The sequence below is a fragment of the Taeniopygia guttata genome, chromosome 1 (genome assembly GCF_048771995.1).
Source record: "Taeniopygia guttata chromosome 1, bTaeGut7.mat, whole genome shotgun sequence".
Classification (NCBI taxonomy): Eukaryota; Metazoa; Chordata; class Aves; order Passeriformes; family Estrildidae; genus Taeniopygia; species Taeniopygia guttata.
In genome coordinates, this window is record NC_133024.1 from 103,668,834 (window position 1) to 103,694,057 (window position 25,224).

Consider the following 25,224-nt stretch of genomic DNA (forward strand, 5'->3'; position numbering starts at 1 on the left):
TAGCACTTAGAGATATATCTTCCCACTTATGTTTACAAGTAACTCCCTTCTTTGTCATTGATGGGGAAAAGCCAATAAAAAGTCAAACAGCTAGCTGAAGAACATAGTGGAAAATATGCTGCTGGAATAGGCAATAGGATCACAAACTGGCTGACTTTGGATGTTCAGGCTGTAGCAATTGTGTCTTATTGGACACATTTTTTATTAAAAAGCCTTGAATACCTGTGTCCAAATATGCACAGTTTAATATTATATAAACTTCCCTGAGCTATTTACCCCATGTGTAGAGAAAGATTCTTCATATATTAATCAATGAACCCACTGAGAGAATATGAAAAATTATTAATTGACTTGCTATGTTAGATAACAAAGCTTTCAAGGTACATAGAACACAGATATTTCTTTTTTAAAAGTTTAGAGACTGGGATGAATTTAGGACAATCAGTTCTAAAAAGAAGTGGAGATATTCCCAAAAGCAAAAATGTTCTCCCATATTCAAGGCATCATGTCCTATTATCTTCAAACTTGGAAATAATGTTCCCTGAGGACAGAAACCATGTGCAATCATTAGAAAATAAAAATCACAATGTGAGTGAAAAAGAAAAAATATTATTTGCTGAGTTTCTGCCACAACCTTTCATGGAATTAGGGCTTCGGGGGCTACAAGTCTTTACAGGAACTTCTTTTAGACAAGGAAAGCCATTATTGAAAGTTTAAATTAGAGAATAAAATATCTAAAAGAGAAAAAAATAAAATAATTGTAAACACTAAAACTGCTTCAATGGAATTTCTTGTAGCTTATTTTTCTGATTTGTTGGAATCCAGCAAACTTTCAATTGAAATGCTCTCTTTGAGGCATCTCCCTGTGCAATACTAGAGCTGCTTGCTCAAGCAGCCCTGGCAGATTTCTCTTAGAACAAGGCAAATTCCTATTGCAAATTCCTTCTTTAATTGGTGCAAAGGGAAAGGACACTGGTGATGTCCTGGTTTCCTTGCAGTCCTTTTGGAAGGCTGGGTTGTATCACACAAGATTTACTTACCTCAAAAAATAACTGCACAGTATCAGGAATACATAAGTCCATTGAATGGTGCAGACTTCATAAACACATACATAATTCTGTGGAGGGATTTCACAGCAAATGATTGTGATAAGGCTAGGAAACCTAACTTTCTGTGATTTGCAATAAATTATTGCTGTTCACTAAATCTTGGAGTGTCTCCAAGAAAAATGGATTTTCACCATTCTGACATTTAAGCTACACAGTCCTGAAAACTCTCTGAATTATTTTAGAGATGCAGATTTACCTGAGAATAGCAGATGCACCCTGAGCAGCTTTTTAACAGCAGCACAGACTTTGTGACTGTTTCAAAATGAATTTCAGAAAATCCATATGAATATCACTATACTGATAATTTGTGTCCCATCATTGCTTTTTCAGCCTTCTCATTATTTGAGATCTGTGTCTCCCAGTAAAATATAGTGAAATATCTAGTCACACTATGTACTTTCCTTTTTGAGATTAATTTGGTTTCTACAGGATGAATGCCTAAAATAATGACTAATCTGTCCTTTTACTCTATTATAATGCAATATTTTTCTCTCTTAATATGAATTTCTTTGTGATTATTCCATATTTTCATCAATGTAATGGATAGTAACAGTTTGTACAAGACACATACTCTTTTTTATCAAATCCTTTTTAATATTTCTAGTCTTTAAAGCTATGCCAGCATTTTCTCCCTATTTCTCTCTCCCTCTCTCTCTCTATTTTATTAAAGCATCCGCATTTTTAATAAGTTTTCTGCAGACTTAACTACCTCTTCCCCCAGGAAATAATTCCTGTTCCTATGCCCCAATGATTTATTTTAGTGTTTCCATGGAATAATCTTGTAGACATTTATTCATGGCCAGTGAAGTCAGTAATGTGTTTTTAACTGCTCCATCCACCCCCATATCAGTGCACAATATTATTAACACCTGTATTTCTAGTTATGTACATATTTCTTCCACATCAGTTCCACTGCATTGCTCCCTTAGGATCAGACTAATAAAGGTAGTGTAGTGTTTACAAATTCTAAGAAGCTTTTCTCATATGAGCTTCCTAGTGATAAGCTAAATAATAAATGAGCATGACCTTTATGAATTTGACTTGGCTGCATTTCCTGAAGAACTCCTATGCTCTTTATTGTGTCCTGATTCTTCATGTCACTCCAATCTGAGCTCCAGCAGATAAAGCAAAGCCATATGAACTACAAGAGCAGCACCAGATATTGCCTTTCTTACAAATGCCAAACCCATGAAATTGAGTGAGGTTAACAGCTCTAATTACAGGTTTGAATGAGGCCTTTTAAATAAGTTTGAGCCTGTGATGAACAGCTTGCTGGAATTTTTTCCTTTGGAAGAAATTTTGATGCAAATTGGAAAGGAGACTTGAAATTTATGTATTGCAATTTTTCACTCTAGAGAATTCATAAGAATCAGGCTGCAAACCATTGGCTCAGTTGTGAACTTTGCTACAAGACCAGCTCACAGTCCCTTATTCCCCACAAAGTTCACATATGTGGTGAATTAATAGATGTAATCTTACCATACATACAATTCTATGTATATCTTCCTAAAAACTATAAACTGTTTTTAACCAACATATATGCATAAAGATAGTTTCTACTTATATAATTTCTGTCTACCATATATTTCATCTTGGCAGTCTTGTTATTTCATTTTATAGTGTGTAGTTACATAGTTATTGACAAGAATTGATACATATACCTCCTTTTGACTATTTGCTTTCCAAACACATAAATATATATATATATAGTAGAAAACAGAGAAATATAACAATAATAATTTACCTATATGGTATTTCTGACAGATAAGAACTTGGGTAGCTGTAACCCAGATACTATCCATATAATACTATAATATTAGTAGAACTCAGCATTTTGTGAAGACTGGTGAACCTCTCAGGGAAGTGACTGACAGATTGTAAACTGGCTTTTTTAAATATTTAACATACTATAACTTAGTAGACACATCATGTAACAAAATGTGATATGCCTTTAACTTCCATCAATACTGGGTCATACACCAAAAATGCCTTTGCCCCCATTTATGGTTCATTAAGCTAAAATCCATTTATCTAAAACAATTAATAGAACCTCACAGAATTAGTCAATAGTCCTTAAAATAAAATGAGTCCTACATAACTTTTTCCTAGGTTTTTTTTTTTTTAGCAGGTGATGCAGTGCTGTGTTTTGAACTTAATGCAAGAATAATGTCAATACCTCATTGCTACTTTAGTTGTAGCTGAGCAATGCTTATTCTTAATCAAGGACTTCTCAGTTTCCCATTATCTGCCCATGCAGGTGCACAAGAAGGCAGAACACAGCATAACCAGGATAGGCTATTAAAATGTGTTCTTATTATTAAAAGTAATTTCTTGCTGCAAGAAGTTCTGAAGTGGGCACAGGGTCGAAAAGAAATGCTGTTACCTATCAGTGACTGGTTTGAGGCTTGTAATAGCATAGACACCTTTTAGTTTCCCCAAATCAGACCTTTGTTCAGTATAAATCAAGGTAAAAGCACTCCTGATGGTGGTTATATATGGACTTATAGATGCTGAAAATCCATGCTTTTTGTAATCAGAAAAGGTAATACATTAAAAAAGATCTTCTGAACAGTACAAGTGATAGAACATCATGAAATAATTGTGGTAATTGCCTCAATAGTTTATTTGTGGTCTCTCTTTTAAGATATCATCGCATTCAGTCCCATTCTATTTTATTCCATCCTTTCTGTCCCATTCTGTTCTCTTTTGAGTTTTTCAGACTGAAAATACATAAAATACCACATACCTGGAGTACTGTTCAGTCCTGATCTGGAGCAGTATTTTTTTTCTGATGACTATTTATTTCTCAGTGTAAACTTCCAGAATGAGTTTTCAGTCCCTTTCTTGCTGTGAAGGCACACAAATCGTAGAAACTAAAAACATCCTTGAGACTCCAGGAGGTTGTCTCAGTTTAAAGCTGGTATTTTTACTGAAAATCAAGTATTGGAAAAAATTATCATGAAAACAAATATACTTACTTGTCCTTTTATGACAAAATCCTCTGTAATGCAGCTAAACCAGCAAAAGAATGCTTTTGTCAGAACTCAGCATCACTTTTTTAAAGCAGATAATATACATACATCATATTAATTCCTTTTATCAAAATGCACATCATAGAACATTCTACTCCCCAAACACAGCAAAAAGTCTCTCTTGAAACAAGTTTAACAAGTGCTTATATAAAGCAGAAAACTCTTTTCATTCTAATGCGTGTTGGCAGAGAGGCAATGCTCTGAAAATAAGGAATTCTTTTGTATGCCAGAAATGTTCAGAAAGAAAATATGACATTTAGGTATAGAATAATAACCATGAAAATAAAAACTGCATTTACAATTGCATTGCTACTAGAAACCGATTTTCAAAATTATTATAATATAAAAATAAAGCTAAAACAATAGCCAGCAATTTTATGCAGTATGTCAGCATTCATCAAATATTTCACAACAGTGAATTATTTAAAGTTTAATATTTAAAGATTCCATATAATTTTTTTGGAAAATAATAGCAAATTATTAAATAACAGAAAATTGTTAAATATAATAGTGAAAGAGATTGCAAATCCTAAGAAAGGTTGAAGAATAATTGTAGCTCCAACAAATATTAATTGTGGGTTTTTTTCCTTTAATCAATTTACAATTCTAGGGCACTGAGTAAATATTTTTGGCCTTTAAAGTACCAACAGATTTTTACAGAATTACATAATTTCAAGACTCTTTCTATAGAAAATACATGCCTAAATAACTGCTAACTTTGGGTGTCTCCATTTTTCTTCATTTCTTTTTCTAAATCCATCTTAAACCAGCTAAAATTAGAAATATGAGTTCTGACATCATCACGTCCCAACTCCTTCCTTCTGCTATGTTACAGAGAAATCCACATTAAGCAGGGATAACTAAGGTTTCAGCTGCACATGTGAAAACTCAGAGTGTTTTGTCAGAAAGAATGTTCACACCTAATTTCTGCTTTTCCTTCCACCCACCTTACAAGCTAATTCCAATTACAGCACTGGAGAAGAGATTGCAGCACCTGACTGATCAATTCAAAAGGTACTGGCAGGCCAACAGAGACATGAAAGTGATGCTTCTTTTTACAAAAGTGACCTGCATGCATGTGCATAATAAAATGACAGTAAGATTGTAAATTATCCAAAGAATAGCAGAAAAAAAATTTCAGAATGGCATTTTATCTTTACCATCTCCCCATGACAGCTCAGTAGTCTCTCATGTTAATTGTGTTGATGACCCTTGGGCAAATGCCCCCATTGTATTTAACAGATTGATTCCCCAATAAGCAACCTGAGGTCACAAGTCTGTTTTCATATCTTACAAATCTGCTCTTGAATTTGTGCTTAATTATCATTTTCATGGCCAAAATCACAGGACAAATAACAGAGATTGAAGCAAATAGATTAATAAAACCAGCATTATCTCAACAGTATTTATACAAACTCTCTGCCTATGAATAATTAACATTTTGAAATCAAGTCTAACCAAAACCAAAACAAATCAGCACAAGCTAGATTACAGTTCAAGACCATTTGGAGTGTAATCCTTTGTGTCTCAGGTCTGTTCCAGAGCACTTTAAACTCTGTTACCTTCCTTCTTTCCTGCTGAGGATGAATCCGATCTCTGACACCAACAGCTGCTCAAAACATTCAGAGCTCATTATTTGCCAGTTTAATCAGTAACATCAATGCACCACTGGACCCTCTACAGCCCCACATGCCATGATCCTTTCTTTGTCCCAACCCAAGTCTCTCTAAATGATGCCTTCATCTTCTTCATGTAATTTTATCACAGGGCTCAGTGGGTGCAGAGGTCCTCACACTGGCCTTCACAGCACAGACAAATGCTGCCTCAAGGATTAAGGCATTTTTCACAGCAGACTGTTAAGCATTGTCATTCTTTAACCTTCAATCTCTTTTCATGCTTACTCTTCAGTTTTTAGAGCAGTAGGTCATAAAAAAGCTTGAAGCTGAAATACTGCCTTAAGCTGTTTAATTGTGATTTTAATGGGTCATTGTGTTTTTAAATTTGCCATGTACATACACTAAAAAAGGAAGGAAAAAAATCTAGAAATCTCTTATTAAAACAAAGTTTACTTTTTCATATGGTTGGAAGATCTAGCTAGAGAATGGTGTGAAGGAAATGGCTGAGAAAGTGACAGACAAAAATGCTTCATTTGGCACAAAGGGTGCCTTTACTCTGGAGAGCACAAGTGGCTTACCTGAGGAATGTTTTCTAGGGAAAGAAGAGTGGTTGTTGTCCTAAGAAGAGAATTTTTACATAGTCCTAGCAAGAAGCCAAGTTGCTTATAGACTGCTAAGTTGTTATTATACATATTGAATAAATTATTCTCTAAAGCAAGGAAAGGTATCCTTTGATGCTATTACAAAACTCAGTTTTTTTCCCTCTATTTCAAAGAAAGCCCTATGAGTCACTTGCATGAAACCACATTTTTCCAGCTTATTAAGTCTTCACATAAAGAAACTACTGCAGAACAACTAACTGAAAATAGTTAGTCTGAATTGAGTTACAAGATGAAAGATACATTAATTTGCCTTTAAGTAATGAGTTATTCTTCAAAGCTTTACACATTCATCCCAACAAACTATTTTTTTCATTTGCACATTTCTCAAAAAAATCTATCAAACCAAAATATTTAAATTTGTTCTTCAGCTTTTAATGATTTAATATATTTAAATACTTTTATTAAAATTTATTTCTGTATATATAAATAGTTTTAATGTTGTCCTCCATTCCCATTAATACTTGTGTAATGACAGTACAGCAAGGAAATTATAGGAAAGAAAAATGGAGGGGTTTGGGTTTTTTTTTGGATCAACTTATTACCCAGTCCAAGAAGCAGGAGTTTGGCATGCAGCCTCGATTTCTGTAGAGCCTCACTGATTTCCACATTTTTCTGCGAATACAGAAAATATTTCATTATTCTAGTTTAAACAATCTTTTTCCCAGGAAGAAGAAAGTTTGCTGTTGAAAATAAACAAAATTATTAACTTTTAAAAATTATAATACTGTTACGTATTCTCCACTACAAAAAAAAAAATTATTAATATTCACCATAGTTCATTTTTTCTTTTACTGTAATATAATTTGACATGGATTGCAGCAAAAAAACCTTATGTTATACTATAGGGTGTTATTCCAGATTGAGGATGGGGACAATTCCAAAGGAGAGTCAAAATTATATACTAGAATCAAAATTTGCCTTTTTGGCATTCACAGCTGGATGGATCTTGAAAAGCTTTCACAGCTAACTGAATTCAAGGGCATCCTAACATATGCAGACACTTTTTTTTTTTTAAAGGGAGAGGTTTAGTAACTAATCAATCTCCCTCTGCTGGACACACACTATGTAACCCTGTTTGGACACTGGATAATGACCGTGGTGTTCTTTTGCTTTTATTGAATGAAATAAACTGCAATTTTCAAGATCTGTCACTTCTCTCTCTCTCCCTCCCTCTTTCCCATCTTTTCATTTTATGTGAAAAGGAACATGAACACCTTCATGTCCTTAAAATTGGTAAATGTTTGGCAACATGCTATTAGCCCTGTGCACACCAAAAATAAACCTTGTTTCCTTTTGTTCTCATCAAAACAAGCATAATAACAATGTCAGTCCCTCCGAACACTTTCCACGTTTTGTTGAACTTCTCTTGTAAATATTAAAACCTTTTGTCTTTCCTGTGGGGATTCCCTTGCCTCCAAATTTCTTTATGCAATGGTCAAGTTATATTGCAGAAAAATTTTACCAATGTGCTCTTCCAGTTTACATATCAAATGTAAAATACAATTTCGTTTCTTTTACTTAAATTGTTTGAAGAATCTATTTTGAGGTATAAATCCAAGTAAGTGAGACATTTTCTCCAAAACAAAGGAAGAGAATTTGAACAATTTCTTTCTGTCCATTCTTCTAGTCCTAGATTCTGCATGTATATTTGTGTCCCAAAATTTTAGAAGAAACACAAAAATATAAGCAATTTTCCATGCAAAATAGATCAAATCTGTGTCCCAGAAGGACAACACAAAATATATTGACATGCCTTCCTTTTTATACACCATCTACTCAGGAGAGACAGGGAAAAAAAATCCACTTCTTGTGAAGAGGATTTACAAAGTCATGCATGGAGATTCCTGGAAATTTTCAATACCAGATTGGATGGGATTTTGAGCAAACTGACTTAGTGGAAGATGCCTCTGCCCATGGCAGAGGGGTTTGAACTAGAAGATCTTTAAGATCCCGTTTAACCCAAATCATCCTATGATTCCATGATCAGTGGTTAAGGAACTTAAAGGAACTGACTTGTACAAAACTGTGTATAAGAGGCGTCCTCATAAATTTAAATTCTGAAAGACACACAGGTGTTTCACAAATAAGAAAGAGAAATAAATAAATATTTAAATAAATAAATAAATAAATAAATAAATAAATACTTCAGTGTATTTGGAAACAGCAGTTGATTATGTAAGAACTTGTACTTTAATATTTCTAACCTAAAACAAAAGTTAAATTTTGTATGATAAGCGGTATATTAGGAAGTTACAGTACAGAAGACAACATCAAACAGTGAAATCTGATGCATGTATATGGAATTATCATGATACCGTCAGTATGTCAGAATCTGTCTTCTAGTGTCTCTTCCACTTGTGTCAGGTTTAATAAAGAGTAAATAGATCTTAATTTTATGACAATTTTGTTATGAATCCTTTTATAATGTTTTTGGAGTTTTGTTTTGTTGATTGGTTTGGTGGATTCTTTTGCCATCTTACAAGATTGCTTCTGTCTTTCAGTTTCTTCTTCCAAACTTCCTACTTTCGACAACAAAGTCTCAGCTTGTAACCTCTGTTCAATACACTTTCTTTTGTTCTCCAGCACTCAGGCTTGTCCTTCTAAATGTTCACCAGTTTGATCTTGTGTCTTTTTCTTGTCTGATTCTTTGCCTAGAATGTTCAATTCCATTTAAACTGTTACCTTCCTGGCCAGTCCAATTGTTCATTATAGGTCAAAACTATAAACTGGCGGATGGAAAGTTGTACTGGTGCTTTAATACTAGCAACCACGAGTCCATTTAGATGACCTTGATGATTAAAAATTAGGCTAAGTGAGAAAGTGCAAGTCTCTGAAGTGGATATGATGATTTTAGGATTTGACTCAGAAAACTGAACAGAAAATATAATAGAAATATTTCCTCAATTTTGTATTTTAAAAAGATCATTATCTCTATATTATGGGAAATCCAGCCTCCAAATTGGACTAATAGCTCATTCATCAATGTTTCTGTGACATCTTCAAGAAATTAGCCAAGCAATAATGGCTTGGTACAGAAACTGCAAGAATGTCTGATAGCTATATATCAACAAAACATAAAAGGTATATAACTAAGTCACTGTTTTCTTTCATTACAGTGAATGGTAGAAAAGCATAAACTTATTTTTGAATTAATATTTTTCTTACTAGATGTATTTTATTGATATGTAGAATCCAGTTCCAAGATTTCAGTGCAGCTTTATTTTAGTAAATTTTATGAAAAATGTTAGCAGTATTTTTTTTGCCTAAATGATTACATTCTAAAAGCCATTGGGAAAATGTTCATACTCATTCAAAATTATGACATTGTTTAATTTTCTGCTACGAAGAACAGAAAAAAAGGCTTCTGTTTGCTCCAGTAATAATCAGAAAATAAATTCAATGGGGAACTTGTCTACTGATGCTGCAAGCATGCTACAAACTCCTCATCCACGAGAAAGAAGGCAATAAAAATGCCTTTCACTAGGGGTCAACACCTTTAACACAAAACAGGTAAACACATTCAGTTTCTGTCTATCACAGAGCATTTTCTGATGGATCTTTAAAACACTGGCATGTAACACATTCATGTCCTTAAAACTGGTAAACGTTTAGCAACATGCTATTAGCCCTGTGCATACCAAAATAAACCTTGTTCTTCTCTTCCTGCTTTCATGCTCACATATTTCAGAAACCCAAAGCATATGTAAAAATGTTGCAAAGGGTTAGAGTAACACAGGATACTATTGTTAGCATTCTACCTTGTATATATTATTTTCCTAATTTTGCATCCTAAATACAGCAAGAAATGGGTATGCATTCTGAAAGAACAAAAAATTTACAAAGTTAAAACCAAGTAATTGCTCTTTGGTGACATATTCATGTATAAGGACCCAAAACTTCACACTGAAAATGTGCATATACATCTATTTTTTTGTTTTCCCTCTCCATATTTTAGTCTGTATCAGCACTGGTCAGCGATAACTAAAACTGTGTTCCCAGTGCTGTTTTTGTCACAAACCCAAACCATAGCCCCATACAAACTACTACAAAGAAAATTAACTCTATTATATCCACATCAAACAACAGGATTTAGTCAAATTGTAATGACTGTTCAGTAATGTTGCTTTGCTGTGCCTTAGACCACAGGGAGTCACTGCAGTACAAAATCTCATTGAAGCGCCTCTACAGACCAGTGGATTATGGGACACTTCAATGCTGAGGACAGTGTACATGTGTGGTGTCTTTCTGTACTTGCTGAGATCATCTCTCTAAAAATCTCTGTTCAGATAAGACAATGTGCTGCCAGGCTGTTTATTTTCCCACTTTGGAAAGTAGGCCTGAGATTGATATATATTTTTCAGACATTGACAGGAAATGCTCAAGAAACTAATTGACAATATTTTCTACCCCTTGAAACATCTTAAGATATTGTTTGATTATGCACAAATAATTTTTTGTCAAGGTCACAGCTAGTAAATTGGCCTTTTTAGTATGAGTGTTGGCAGCAAAGCACTACTTCAACGTTTATATTTAATTTTAATTTTTATTTCTATTGCCTCTAATTATGGTGAGCTGGTAACAAAAGAGAGAAAAATATTAGTTGTAAAATCAATGCTGTAGAAAATGGATTTTAAAGGACAATCTAAATGCAGTTTTAGGTGCAGTTAACATTTGATTGCTGAATTTTCATTGCTAAGTGGGATAAAAGTGTGTTAGCTCATACTATCCTATATATAATTAGACTAGCAGTTTATTGAGAAATTGTACAAACAGAGTCTTCTCATCTATATTTTTAAACTATTGCACTTTAAGTGTAATCTGTCACTTGCTAAGTCTTTCAGTTCTGTAGAATATCCTGATAATCTTGCTATTCTATTCCATATACCTTTGTCATAAATTACTATGTTGCCTGTGCATATGACAGACCAGAACATCTTCATTTTTATATAATCCCAGATTCTTTATGGTGTGGAACTGCTTTACAGATCTCCTCATAGTTTGTAGTTTCCATATTCTCCACATGTAGTCAGTTGGTTCCTTATTTGTCTGCTACATATTTCACATAAAAGGCTGCTAAGAAATTGCTAGAGGGAACACAGCCTTCTCCATTTGCTTTCAGATATGTTTGCAACAAAATCATTGCGAACAACTATCAAGTCTAATATTGACTCCTATCAATATCAAGCAAGGAATCACTATTAGAGGGAATTATGTGTGTGTTTATTAGGGAGCAAGTATTCTAAGATTTTAATAAATCTATATTAAAAAAAAAAAAGTAGGAATTTTATAAGTGTAAACCAAGATCACATGTACATTAATTACAGAAAATCATAGATTTCATGTTTTGAAAAAGGACATTTCCAGGTAGCACTACCACCTCTTGACTGAGTTCCCCATTGATTTTGCTGAAGCTTGAAATTTTCTTATCCTTAGCCAATGAGGTCATATCTGTACAACATCTTAAACTTTCCAGATGTGACTAAGAGTGAGCTGGGAATAGGGATGTATGGTAATACTGGACTTGGATACATTTTTTTGCGTCTTTTCTTTGTTGGTTTTGTGTTTGTTTTGTTTTGTTTGAGATTTGTTTATTTGCTTACTAATAAAAAGATTAAAGTATGCCATCATTAATATCACACATAAATGTTGATAACTGATCTGAGACAGGTTAAACTAATACATTAGCAATAAAAGTACCCACATTTAGGACATTTTTCTACAGTCATATAGATGACCAAAATAGAAATTGGATACTGTGCAGACAATGCCAATCAATAGGAAGTTAGCCAGAGCAGGACTTTGATCATTCAAAGTCAAAATCACTAATACAAAAATAATAATAATATACTTATAAAATAATATCTTCTTGTGACAAAACACATCCTTTAAAATTGAATCCTACATTTTTATAAACATGGAGGTGGGAAATTGTAAAAAACAATAAAGGAGTTTAATGGTGTGGTGGGTTGATGTTGACTGGGTATCAGGTGTCCACCAAACTATTCTATTATTCAGTAGAAAAATAGAGGGGGGAGAAAATAACAAAAAAAAAACCCTCATAGGTGAAGATATAGACAGTTTTAAAAGCAAAAGAAAAGGTCATGCATGAAAGGAAAGAAAAATTCTGTACCTCCCATCAGCAGGCAATGCCCAGCCACATCCTGAGAAGCAGGACTTCAGCTGTGTAGCAGTTGCTAGAAAAGGCAAATATCATTACAGCAAATTTGCACCCCTCTCCTCCTCTTTTCTCAGCATTTATGTCTGAGCAGACATCACATGGTATGGAAAAACTCTTCGGTCCGATTGGACCAGTTTCCATGGCTGTGTCCTCTCCCAGGATCTTTCCCACTGTCAGGTTACTGATGAGGGGGAATGTTGGGGAGTCATTCTTGGTGCTCCGTGAGCCCTTCTCAGCAGTAGCCAAAGCTCTGGTGTGTTATCAATGCCTTCCTAGACACCAATGCAAAGCACAGCACTCTGAGGGCTGCTGTGGGGAAAATTAAGTCCATCTCAGGCAGACTCAGTACAGATGCATCTTCATTTTAACAGTTATTTTTCTATACATAATGAAGACATTTTCTGTTAAGAGAAGTAAAGCAAAATTCTGAGATGTGATCCCCTCCCAGTTTACAGATCTGAAACATCTTAGCATAAAAATGGATCATAACAATGTTTTCGGAATTAAGTAAAGAATTTTTAGAGGAGCAGTAGAAAGAAATTTGCCGTGAATGCTTCTTAGGCAGGTGTTTCTTCTCCACAGAAAGAAAAGAAAAAAAAGTCTTTAAATGAAATCCAAACATGATAATGATTACTTATTAGCTGCTGTTTACTCACTCTGCAGATAGATGTTTCTATATCCAAAGTCATTCAGCCCTCATGAGATAACAACAATTAACATTCTTACAGCAGATTGAAAAATTAATTTTTTTTTCTAAAGCTGAAATGGTCAAATGGAATATGTGAGCTGAACACAAGTACTAAGGACTACTTTCTATGATTCTAACTTGAACCTACCTTTTACAAGTTTTTGTTACTGTGAGATTTGTGGAGAAAAAAGCATGACTGTTTACTTTCTGACTTAATTGTAATTCAATAATTGCCTAGAGTAAATGCCTTTTTCTATCAATATTTTATTTCAAATTGAAGATCAAAATATGTATAATTTTTATGTTATAAAAACAGTGAAAGCACTTAAATAAGGTTTTCATCTCTGTAAGTTAAAATACTTTCAAAAATACTATTCTTATTTTATCTTTATCAAATAAACAAATATGTGATATTTAACGTATATTTTACTCTTTTTTTTTTATGATACACAAATGAACCAGAAATAGAGTACAGTTTATTAGGTCTGTTATTTGCTTTTTCTTCTTTTTCTCATCATTATTTCCGTTATAATACTGAGAATAATTTGTGATAATGACATGAATTTCTTGTTTGAATTGTACTCCTTTTATCTAACCATTTATGCATTTCTGTTTTTTAAGTGGATAATGAGAAAAAACAAGTAAAGATTTGCAAAGATGTGCAAATACATGAAAAGCTGTACTGTCAGCCTGCTGAGATACAAAAGGAATGTTTTCAAAATTGTAGCTGAAAACGTTCAATTTATCATTTTATATCTGTACAAAAAAATTGCATATTTTCTTAAGAAAAGATTTTTTTTAAAAGAAATTTTGGAGATGAGCACAAAACTGGTATAGAGTGGAATTCTTTAGGTATTCTGCATACTCAGTTGCTAAAGAATTCTGGGTGACTGAAGGAGGTTCAGGATTTGAGTGATCAGGTGTGAAGTATGTGTGTTTAATTTTGAAGGAAATGTTTATGGTTCTGTTTTTTATTCTAGTTTTCCTTCTTCCACCGTGTTAAGCAAGACTTATTTACAATTTGTCTATGAGGCATATTGAATAATTTTCAAATAATGAAAAATTAAATAAAAACATGATATTTCCTTTCCAAAGTGTCCCATCATTGCCATCTTTGAGATTTCCAGGTGCTCCTCAAGTCATAGAATTGTATATAAAGCTCTCTGGGAAAAAATCAGAATAATGCAAAAAATATTTTGTATTTGTCTTTAGTAGTGATAAAGTTAATTTTTTGTTGGTAGCCACTTTCGTGTTATTTCGTGAAATCTGGAGGAACATCAATAAGACTCTTTCATAAGACTTCCAGAGAGCAGACTTTGGCCTATTTAGGAGACTTATTCAGAGATTTTCTTGGGAAGCAGACCTGAAAAACAAAAGAATCCAGGAAAGGTGGGCGTGCTTCGGAACAGAGATCTTGAGGGCACGAGAACAGACTGTCCCTGTGTGCCAAAAGATGAGCTGACAAGGCAAATGTCCAGCCTGGATGGGCAACGAAGTTTAGAAGGAACTTAGGAGTAAAAGGAGAATCTATCATCTTTGGAAGGAGGGTCAGAATTCTCAGGAAGCATTTAAGGGGGTTGCTAGGGCATGTAGGAAAAAAAGTTTGAGAGGCCAAAGCTCAGTTCAAACTTAATTTGGCAACTTTTGTAAAATATAGTAAAAAATATTTTTACTAATATATTAATGGCAAAAAGAAGGGTAAGACCAGCTTTTGTTCCCTACTGGATGTGGGAGAGAACCTAGTAACTGCAGATGAGGAGAAGGTGGAAGCATTTAACGCCTTCTTTGCCTCAATCATTAATGGGAATATGGCTTGTTCTCAGGACAACTGTCCTGGTTTGGCAGATGGTGTCAGGGAGCAGAATGGTCCCCCTGTTATCCAGGAGGAAGCAGTCAGAGAACTGCTGAGCTGCTTGGATATTCATAAATCTGTGGGACCAGATGGGATAGCATAGCAAGTGTAATCAGGTAATAAGCTACATAGACTCCATGCATTTACAGAAGGCTGAGCATTTATTTTCAATAGAAACCCATACTTTTTATACCCTAGTTCTCTACAGGTAGACCTAATTAGTCCTCTAATTAAAACAACATCACCATTGGCTAATAAAGAAACCACCCTTTGGTAAACAAATCTCCATAACACATTCCACATGTTCACAATACCAGCTAAAGCAAGTTAAGCTAATTGTTTCTCATTCTTTTCTCTGATCATCTCACAGACTTTTCCTGGAACAATGCCTGGGAAAGTTGTCTGTTTGTCTCTGTGGCCAGAGTGCTGCTGCCACAATGAGATCCATCCCAGGATGATGAGGAAACTGGCAGATGAGCTTGGGAAGCCACTATCCATCATTTACCAGCAGTCCTGGCTCACTGGTGAGGTTCCAGATGACTGGAAGCTGGCCAGTGTGACACCAGTTCACAAAAAAGGTGGGAAGGAGGATCCTGGTAATGAGAGGACACAGCCTCAAGCTGCATCAAGGGAAATATAGGTTGGATATTGGGAAAAAGTTTTTACAGAAAAAGTGCTAAAGTACTGGAATGGTCTGCCCAGGGAGGTGGTGGAGTCACCATCCCTGGATGTGTTTAAAAAAAGACTGGATGTGGCACTCTCTGCCATGGTCTAGTTGAGGTGTTAGGGTTAGGTTGGACTTGATGATCTTGAAGGTCTCTTCCAACCTATTAATTCTGTGTTTCTGTGTTTATAATTTGATAACATGGATGTTTTAGGTTCTGCTGAGCAGTGCTCATATAGAGTCAAAGCCTTTTTCACTTTTCATACCACCCACAAGTGATCCAGGAGCGCCCAAGAAGTTGTGAGGGCACAGAGCCATAACAGCTGACCGCAACTGCCCAGCAGGATATCCCAGACCATACAGCATCATGCTCAAAAATAAAAGCTGGGTGAAGGAGAAGAAAGAGGGAGACACATTTGGAATGATGGTGTTTGTCTTGCCAAGTCACAGTTATGCAGGATGGAGTCCAGCTTTCCTGGAGATTGTTGAACTGCCTGCCTTTGGGAAGTGGTGAATGAATTGCTGATTTTATTTTGCTTGTGTGGACAAGACAGGTTTTGCTTTACTTATTAATCTGTCTTTAATGCCACTGATGAATTTTCTTACTTTAAACTTTTCTCTCCTCATCCCACTGAAAAGCAAGCATTGAGCAGTTCCTCTGTGGGGCTGAGCTGCCCACTTGGGGTTAAACTACAAAATAAGATAGGTAAAAATGGCCATTTCATAGGGTACTCCAGAAGAAAATTAAATATATTTTAAAAATTTTAGGTAAAACTTGAATATTCCTTTTGGGTATATATATATATTTTTAATTTTGCTGTGATGGAAAGTTCAGTTATCATAAAATACCTTATCGTTTTTTTAATTCTCTGTTCTTTTTTCTAAAGGAGGTGATAAATCTATCAAATTGTTCCTTTATGCCTGGTGTCCTTTGACTTTTTCCAGATATTTCCTGACATTGATCCTCATGATTAATATCCTTGTCAGGAGCATCGCTGCTGTTTTTCCTTGTGTTGCCATCCCTTTCAGCTTTGGCTGTTTATTCTCAAAACACTTCCACTGATGTGGGGCTCTGAGAAGGCACTCGTACCCAATGTCCAGAAGTTGCTGAGGTGCAAGTGGCCTTATCAGTGAGTCAGACTTCACTCGGGAAGTGTTAGGCACCACGCTGATTTTTAAAACAGATGTTCAATCACACAGGCACGTTAACTGAGATGGAAGATGAAATTGATAATAGGTGGCTGTCTACCTCTGTGGCATTTCCACTGTGAGAAGGTGGTCTGCTTATAACTAAATATTGTCTGTATCAGAACACGATGAAACCAAGAGCACTGAGACACACTCATGGTAAAGCTTTACAGTTGTTTCAGCCAGAGCTTGCCTTTGTAGCACACTATTGAATGTGTATGTACATAAACACGCAGATGACAGAGGCAGAAGGAAATAGAAGGAGACAAATACACAAATTAATGGAAGAAAATATAACAGGCTAAAAAGAAAGCAAAAGCTGAGATGTTTTGCTATAGGTATCTCACTTGGTTTTGTTTTCATATGTGATGGGAAGAAGGTTAAGAGTCAAAGAATTTCAGAGCAGAGGATGGTTAGGGATGGACAACTCTAGAGTTTTGTGTGTTTACTGTCTGCAGGAGCAACAGACATCTACCTTGTTTCATTTTTGGCACTGAGGGAAGATGGAAATATTGGTGACTCAGGACTGTACACCTTTATGTAGGTTCTTGCCCTCCGCAACTGCAGACAGACTCACTCAGCTGGCTGTGCCTGGTCTACTGTCCATGAGATGCTGAAGGAGACAGTGACCATGGACATGGCTAACAGTTTTTGCTCCTAACTTATTAGTATCTATAGGAAGATTCCAAGGGCAAATGCACTATGGAGAATTAATTAATCAGTTATGTCTATGGTATATGTTCTTATCTGTAAACTATGAGGATCGCATAAAATCCACAGAGATAATGGCATTCTTGTATTTCTCTCACACACACTTTGCCCTTACTCACTTCCAGAACTGTACTAGTTGCTTCAATTTATTTCTCAGAAATTTTAATTTCTTTCTGTCCAATTTACAATATCCCCTCAGAGATCGTTCACAGTAAGGTTTCACTTGTGTGAAATTCCATGGAGAGAGATTAATTGGAGGGGACTCATTCCAATATATTCCTGTGGAAAGAAGCAGACAGATATTTTATTGTAACATCAGTGCCAATTCAGAGTATTCAACTTTTTCCAAAATATGGTTCAGCTGAATATGTAGCTATTTATTATTTGCTCCATGCAATGTATCACTTATTTGTACCATTGGTACTTTCCAAGTGTAACATCTAAGTTCAACCACAGAAAACAGCTTTCCAGAAAAGCCCGGCATGGGGAACAACCACTTCCAGAAACCTGGAGCAGTTTTCCTGTCCTGGTTTGAGAGTGATGGAAAAGTGTGCTCTGAGTACTCATGTAGGAAGCTCAGGTAAGATGTCACCACTGGTGTTACCTCAAGGAGACTTTCAAATGATTGCTAACCAGATCTAATTGACTTGTGACTTCACTTCTAAAATTTAGGGCAAATGAAAGACAGGATCAAGCATTTAGAGATATAGTGAGGAAGAGCTAATGGCACAAAAGAGGTAATTATAGAAAAATGTTACAAGATCATTTGGATCTTGATGTCACACAAATTTAAGCAAAATTCTTATGCCAAACATGTTAATTTATTTATGGTAAAAAAGATGACATAAGATAATAGTGATAAATGAGAAGAAAAACCAAGAGGCAAGCATAGATTTTAAGTAAGATAGTGTAATGCCATCTTCAGTTAATCAGTAATATTTCAAATCTGGAACTTTTTTTTTTTAAGGGAGAAAGACAAAGTGGAATTATATTAAATTTGCATATTTTAATTACCTGTAAATATAACCTTGACCATACCAGTGCAAGAATGGCATCATTACACCAGCACCTAAATCGCCTTTTTTTTTTTTTGTTCAAAATATTTTACATATTTCAGGACACAAAATTCTGATTTCAGATATAACACTGTGACTTCAGCACCTTACCCAAAATAAAAAAATATATATTTTTAAAAAGCAAATTATATTTTTTCTTATTATTCTTTAGCTATAATATATTAGTCATTGCACGTTAATAATTTATATTAATTTAGTCATATATGCTTTATCAGTAATTTTATACTTTTTACCCGGGGCTCTATATGTTCTCAGCAGTTAAGGTCAATCTCTGTTCCCTCATCTTTGTTTCTATTAAATATTTGTTTCAAATTTCTGAGACCACACAGCTGTGGTAGCTATAATTTATCCAGATTAATTAATATAAAGATTTTTAATCACCAGGATAACAGAATAATGTAGATTATAAATGGTATATGATTCAATATTGTTGTGATGGGTGGATGCCAACCAGTAGCTGAGTTTCTACAGAGCCATTTGCTTGATTCCTCACCCTTATTGGGATCAGGGAAGAAAACAGAAGAAAAAAACTGAGAAAACTCATCATTTGAGATAAGATAGATTAATATTTGAAAGGAAAGGGGGAGAGGGAAGGGTACAGACACCAAAATATGAAACAAAAGAAATCGGACCAACATCCAGCCAGTCTCCAAGCAACGGTCTCCTTGAAAGTCAAAGCATTCTTGCTCCAACTCTTTGTTTGTGAGGATGACATCATATGATATTAAATGTTCCCTTGGCCTGTTTAGGTTTTTTCTCCCAGCTATGTTTCCTGCCAACCTTTTATCCACTCATGCTTGATAGGCAGGGAGAAGAGTAAGAAAAAGAGAAAGCCTTGACACTGTGTAAGTACTGTTTGCAACCATCAAAAGATTGATGTGTTGCCAACATGGTTTTAGCCACAAATCCAAAGCATCACACAGGCTTCTATGAAAGACAACTCGTCCAGTCAGACACAGACCATGTGTTTCAGATCCAACAGATTTAATTAAAAACAAATTCATTTTCCGTTAATTTATTCAGCTTTAGTGCTCATTTGAGTTTTATATATTGACTCATATCTTTCCACTGATGTATCAAGCCTCTTTCTAAATAGGGCCTATGCAAAGTCATCAAAGTGTTTGCTTTGAAGACTCCTTTCAGTTAAAACTAGTCTCATGTTAAAAAAAGACGTGTTGCAAGATTTTTGGGTTTATCACCAATTTTTAGAAAATTCCAAGTACAGCAAGTTGATATGAAACTTTTCTCTTGGTTATCTAATGGCTGTACTAGCAGAATGTTTAATAAGTACAATTACATCACATAATTGCATAAGAATAGCTGTGTGGGATTAGACAAAATCTTATATCAGAAACAACACTGAAATGAATAGAATGGAAATAATATTCTTTTCTTGCCATATATCCATGAGGGACAAAGAAGAGTTATTAAAAGTGTGGCAATAATTATATGGCATTATTATCTTTCTACTTGTGTGAGCATAATCTTACCAATGTACCCTGCTTAACCAGCATAAGGCAAAAGGATAATGAAGTTTTGTAGATTCATGTGTAGCATAATCATGGCAATCAACATGAGGTTCCATTTGCAAGGCATTGCTACTCTCACCATAGTTTCTACTTTCCTGCTTCAGGAGGCAAGATATTAATATTTTTCCATTGTGACTGACACAACAATATGTAAATCACACAATTGACAGAATCTATTCCAAAAATATTTTTTTAAATTACCTTTCCTGTAATCAAATGCACCTGAGCACGGCATGGAGTGTGATTTTCTGTTCATGTGTCACATAAATGCAAACCCCAAAGAAACATAGCTGCAAATTGCAACTGTGACTTTCATAGCTGTGGGATAGTGCTAGGCTAGATACTCCTCACTTAAGTAAATTTTGCTTCCTCTTGTTTAGTGGGAAGCACTGCAGGTGCATTTTTTGCAATAATGTGGATTTATGCTAATACTTTTTCTTCTAAATGCAAGTGTTTAATTTAAAAAGTTCCACTCAAAATAGCCTTTCGCCTTTCTCCAGATTTCCAAATCCAGATTTTAATCTCCTCTAGTTTAATGTTTAAAGGCAAACATATCTTCTACAGTCTCCAAACAAACAAACAGACGAACAAACAATTATTGTCATATACAAATTGCTAATTTTCTTTTTTTTCTAGGGGAGACAACATCTGCTTCAAAGATCCTGCAAAATACCTGCATAGGGTGCTTCCTTTTATTTATAAAACAAATCTCTGTCATTCATTGAACTAAGAGAAAGAGACAGTAGTGCTCTTTAGTGTTATTTCAATAGTATTGAATAGTATTCTTGACTTTTTAAATTTGGAAAGCAGCACAGTGTTGCAGTGAATAAACCATTAGCAAAAAGTGCCTAAAAGTAAACAGGCAAAGATTATTTGGCAATTCGGTGTTGACAACTCTAATTTATATGTTACTGTAGAAGCTAGAGGAGGCTACATATCTCTTTTGAAATCAGAAAAAGGAAATACAAAGGTAGATAACATTTCAAGATGTTATCTAAAGAGAGATCATATTTCCTCTTAATTTCCTATAGGAATTATCTTTCCAGATCAGATCTTGCTGTACAGCCTTCCTCTTATCCCATCCTTAAAGTAGTAGCATAAGATGCTTCAAATGCAGGGAGAGTATAACTGAGAGAACTTACATATGAAGCTTGATCTAAACTGATCATAATTTATTGACTTTTAATTACTTTTTCCACCTAAATATTTATCAACCATGTTCATGTCCTGTCTGAACCGCTTGTAAGTTACTGGCTTGAATACCACATTGAGTTAAAAATAATAAAAAAGTTGTATTTATTTTCACAAATTTTATTTTTCTGTTTCTTTTTCCTTGAGTTTGATAACTACAGAATGAAAAAAAAGAGACATTTTATAATCCATTTTAAAAATATGTACCTGTATTTTTACTGTGAAAATTGCTTTTAAAGTACTCTGATACTTTCTATATTTCTAGCATTTATCACCAAGCTTTTGATCTCATCGACTGCAATGTAAAGGCATTCTTACAATTGCATACATCATTAGAAAGATGTGGCTGTTAATTTCATTTTTTTTTCTTATAGAGCCTATTATGGATTCTTTTCTAACCACTAATGGTCACTGGTTTACACTGATAACAGTATGGACTTGATAATTTCCCCTATTTGATTCAGCTAATTTAACCCGATCAATGTGTACAATTTTTTTATGTCATCTCTTGTTACGTATTCTGCTGTGGTTTTGCCCCTAGAGAATTTTGACTACCATCCTATTTATATCTGATTACCATTCGGTCCCCTGGGAGTCTTCATAGCTCTCTATGACTAATGTATATTTTTGTGGTATGCCATTTTGTCAACTCTTTTTCTAGATTGTTAGCTGTATATTCAACACAATTCTAGTAATCCTATGTAAGTCCTCTTCTAAGGTAAGATTTACTGATTGATGTCTGGGGCTTAGGCACTGCTCTGCTTAATAAAGCCAGAAGTATTCTCACTGTCAGTCATACCAAGTTTCCAGGCTAAGTGAAAGCCTCTGGAGGCCCTTCCAAAAGCCTCTAACTCACTTGTTTGCTACTTGTCTGCAGCTCTGTGTGAAGTATTACACTTTCAGGTCTGGGACATATTCCTTGGCAGCATTCCAGTGACAATTCCATTCCCTACCTTTCCTTTCACAGGACCAGAAGCAGCAAGCGAGTCCTTCACATGCTCTATATGCACACATACACCCAGTGTGCGGAGTGTATCACAGCACAAATTGTAATATTGGCCATGGAACCAGACCTTAGAAACCAATTTCATTGCTTCCTTTGACCAAAGCACTGAACTAGAACTTGTTCTTGAAAAAATAATGTACTAGCAAGGGATTTTAATATTTCTTTAATTAAAAGTCCAAACTTTTTTACTCAAAAAATATTCAGTCTTAGCAAAAAGTAATCAAATTATAATTGAAGACAGAAATTAAATTAAATGTGGGGGTGCAATGTGATGCTAAAATGGGTCTGTTTCTTGCATTTAATGAACAATATAGGAAGAACTACTGTAAGAACCCAAATCACTAAATGCAAATGACTGTACTTGACTGAATATACTGTAATTTAACTATAGTCTGATTTCAGTGTTAGCTAAAAAGAATCATGAATATTTTGGTGTGTACATTTTCAACACCATCATCAATATAAATATGAATGAAGAAAAGATATGTAATGTCTGTGAAAATCTTTTTTGTATTTTACATTCTCCAAAATCCATATTTTCCTCCTATTGCTTATTTGCACATTTCTTGCTTCTGATATAATCCACTGATTTCGTTATTATTTGAGTGTCTCTAGACAGTTATTTCTATTCTGATTCTTCCTCCACTATTTCAAGAGAAATTCACTCTTTTTTTTTGCTGTTTTGTAAGGTCTTTTTCCTCCTTTTTTTTCCCCTGACATTTGGGGATCTCTTAGTTTCATTTAGAAAGCATTTCTTCTTACTTAAAAGATATCAGATTGGATCAGGACCTTCTAATTATTTTTATTTGCTTTGGTTCCTTCCTATTTTATTTTTTTTTGTTTAAGGAAATGCAATTCTGTTCCAACTTAATTTTTTTTATGTTCATCTTCAATTAGCTGGTGTTCCAAGTCCAAGAAATTAAATTACCTTATGTTTCATTAAGAAATTTTAATTTGCATTGTTACTTGCCATCCATTATCTTCTGTTGTTTTAAATTCCCCTTTGGAATTGCTATCTCACAAAGTTAAATTCTGCCATGTCTTGTCTGCATACAACACTGAACTAAATACTCAAACCTAGTATTTGATTATATATTCCAAAAACCTACATAACTTATATTTAAGGACACCCTCTTTTGTGTTCTAAATTATAATAATTCCAAAGGCCTAAGAAACCTGGTCCATGAGCCCCACTAGTCTGTGTATTCTTAAAAATGCAAAGAATAGTAGGCAAAGTAAATTGGTTTTGTACATAAGTGAAATGAAAAGGATACAAATAAAAATATATTATAGAAATTTTGGAAAGGAATATGAATAATCAGATATTGTCTTCTGCACAACTGAGAAAAACCTTTTGTATCCTCAATTATACTTATTATTGTAATTGCTCTTCTATATAAAATATATCAGTCACACACCCTTCTATGGAAAAAAGGTGTTATTTCCTGTTTTCAATTTTTTAGTAAAACAAAAATAATTATTAAGCACAAGCACTTTTTTTCAAGGTTTCAAGAAAAAGAATATAGCTTATACATTTTCATCCTATCTAATTTAACATAAAAACATTTCAGATTTTTTATAAACACTTTTACCTTAACAATACCTTGAGAGTAACTAAGCTGATTATTAACTAAGTAAATCTTTCACTTTATTCAAATCAAGCAGCATTTGATTACACTGTGTTTCTTTTTATAGTTTTCAATTTTTATCACCTGATTTCTGCATGTTTTTCTGCTTTTAAAAATACTTTCTACTTACTTACTTTTAAACAAATGCACACTAGTAATAATTTAACTGTAGCATTATCGTAACATTAGTGTTGCTGGTATTCACATCAATGCATGGAAATTGAGATTAAATATTGTGTTCCTAAATAATCAGAGACTTCCTGAGTTTTTGACAGAGCCTTATGTGAAATAGAAAAAGCTAGGGTTGAAAAAGCTCAGTTACACAGATTCACATTTCCACCATAAAAATCCTCATTTCGAAAATATAAAAACGCACCCATTGTTTCCCTGTACTTTAACCTGGACTAAGTGGCCACCATCTTCAAAAACTAAGCCATAATGGATGGCCAGTTAAATATTTATTATTATATTGGCTATATGCATTACATATAATCAATATATTGATTATATTGCTTATATGCATTCTGAAATCATATCACCACTGCTGATTACATCAGGACTTCTGCTTTTGCTTCTGTATATCTTGAGACAGAAATATGATCATTTCAGATGACATGAAATGAAACTTGACCAACTATTAAGACATCTTCTATAAGTGTTATGCACCTACATTTTTCCTTTCAACTCTTGTGCAAAATCAACAAAACCTGAGGAAAATCACAATGAAATAAATGCATCATATACTTATTTATCTTCTCAGCTTTTCTTGGACCTTTTATAAATATCTCAGCATTACCTGAGCAAATGATTCTCTGAATTTTTCTTTCTTTGAAATTTTTGTCTTTTATTTTTTAACACATCTGAGGAAAAATCCAAACTAAAAAAGTTGCAAATCCTATTTGTCCTATTTTTCTCCACCAAGGTTATCAATAAGAGATACCATCAGAAGGTAAAACTGAAAGCATTAACACTGATACCCAAATCACTCTGGAAAATGTCAATATCACAGAAAGAATCAAAAAACAAATTTGAATAGCTGTGCAAGTGAACTCTCACTTCAGTAAATGTAGACCCCAAAGTGTGTTTCAGTATTC

General features: G+C 34.3%; 1 long non-coding RNA gene across 1 annotated transcript in view; it reads right to left on the bottom strand.

Annotated features, from left to right (window-relative positions):
• Nucleotides 1–11,993: 11,993 nt before the first annotated feature.
• LOC140684929 (uncharacterized) overlaps nt 11,994–25,224 on the bottom strand; it is a 40,691-nt gene continuing 27,460 nt past the window's right edge. The window contains exon 3 of the long non-coding RNA XR_012057947.1: nt 11,994–12,613. This is a non-coding gene — a long non-coding RNA (uncharacterized lncRNA). The remainder of the gene's footprint in view (nt 12,614–25,224) is intronic.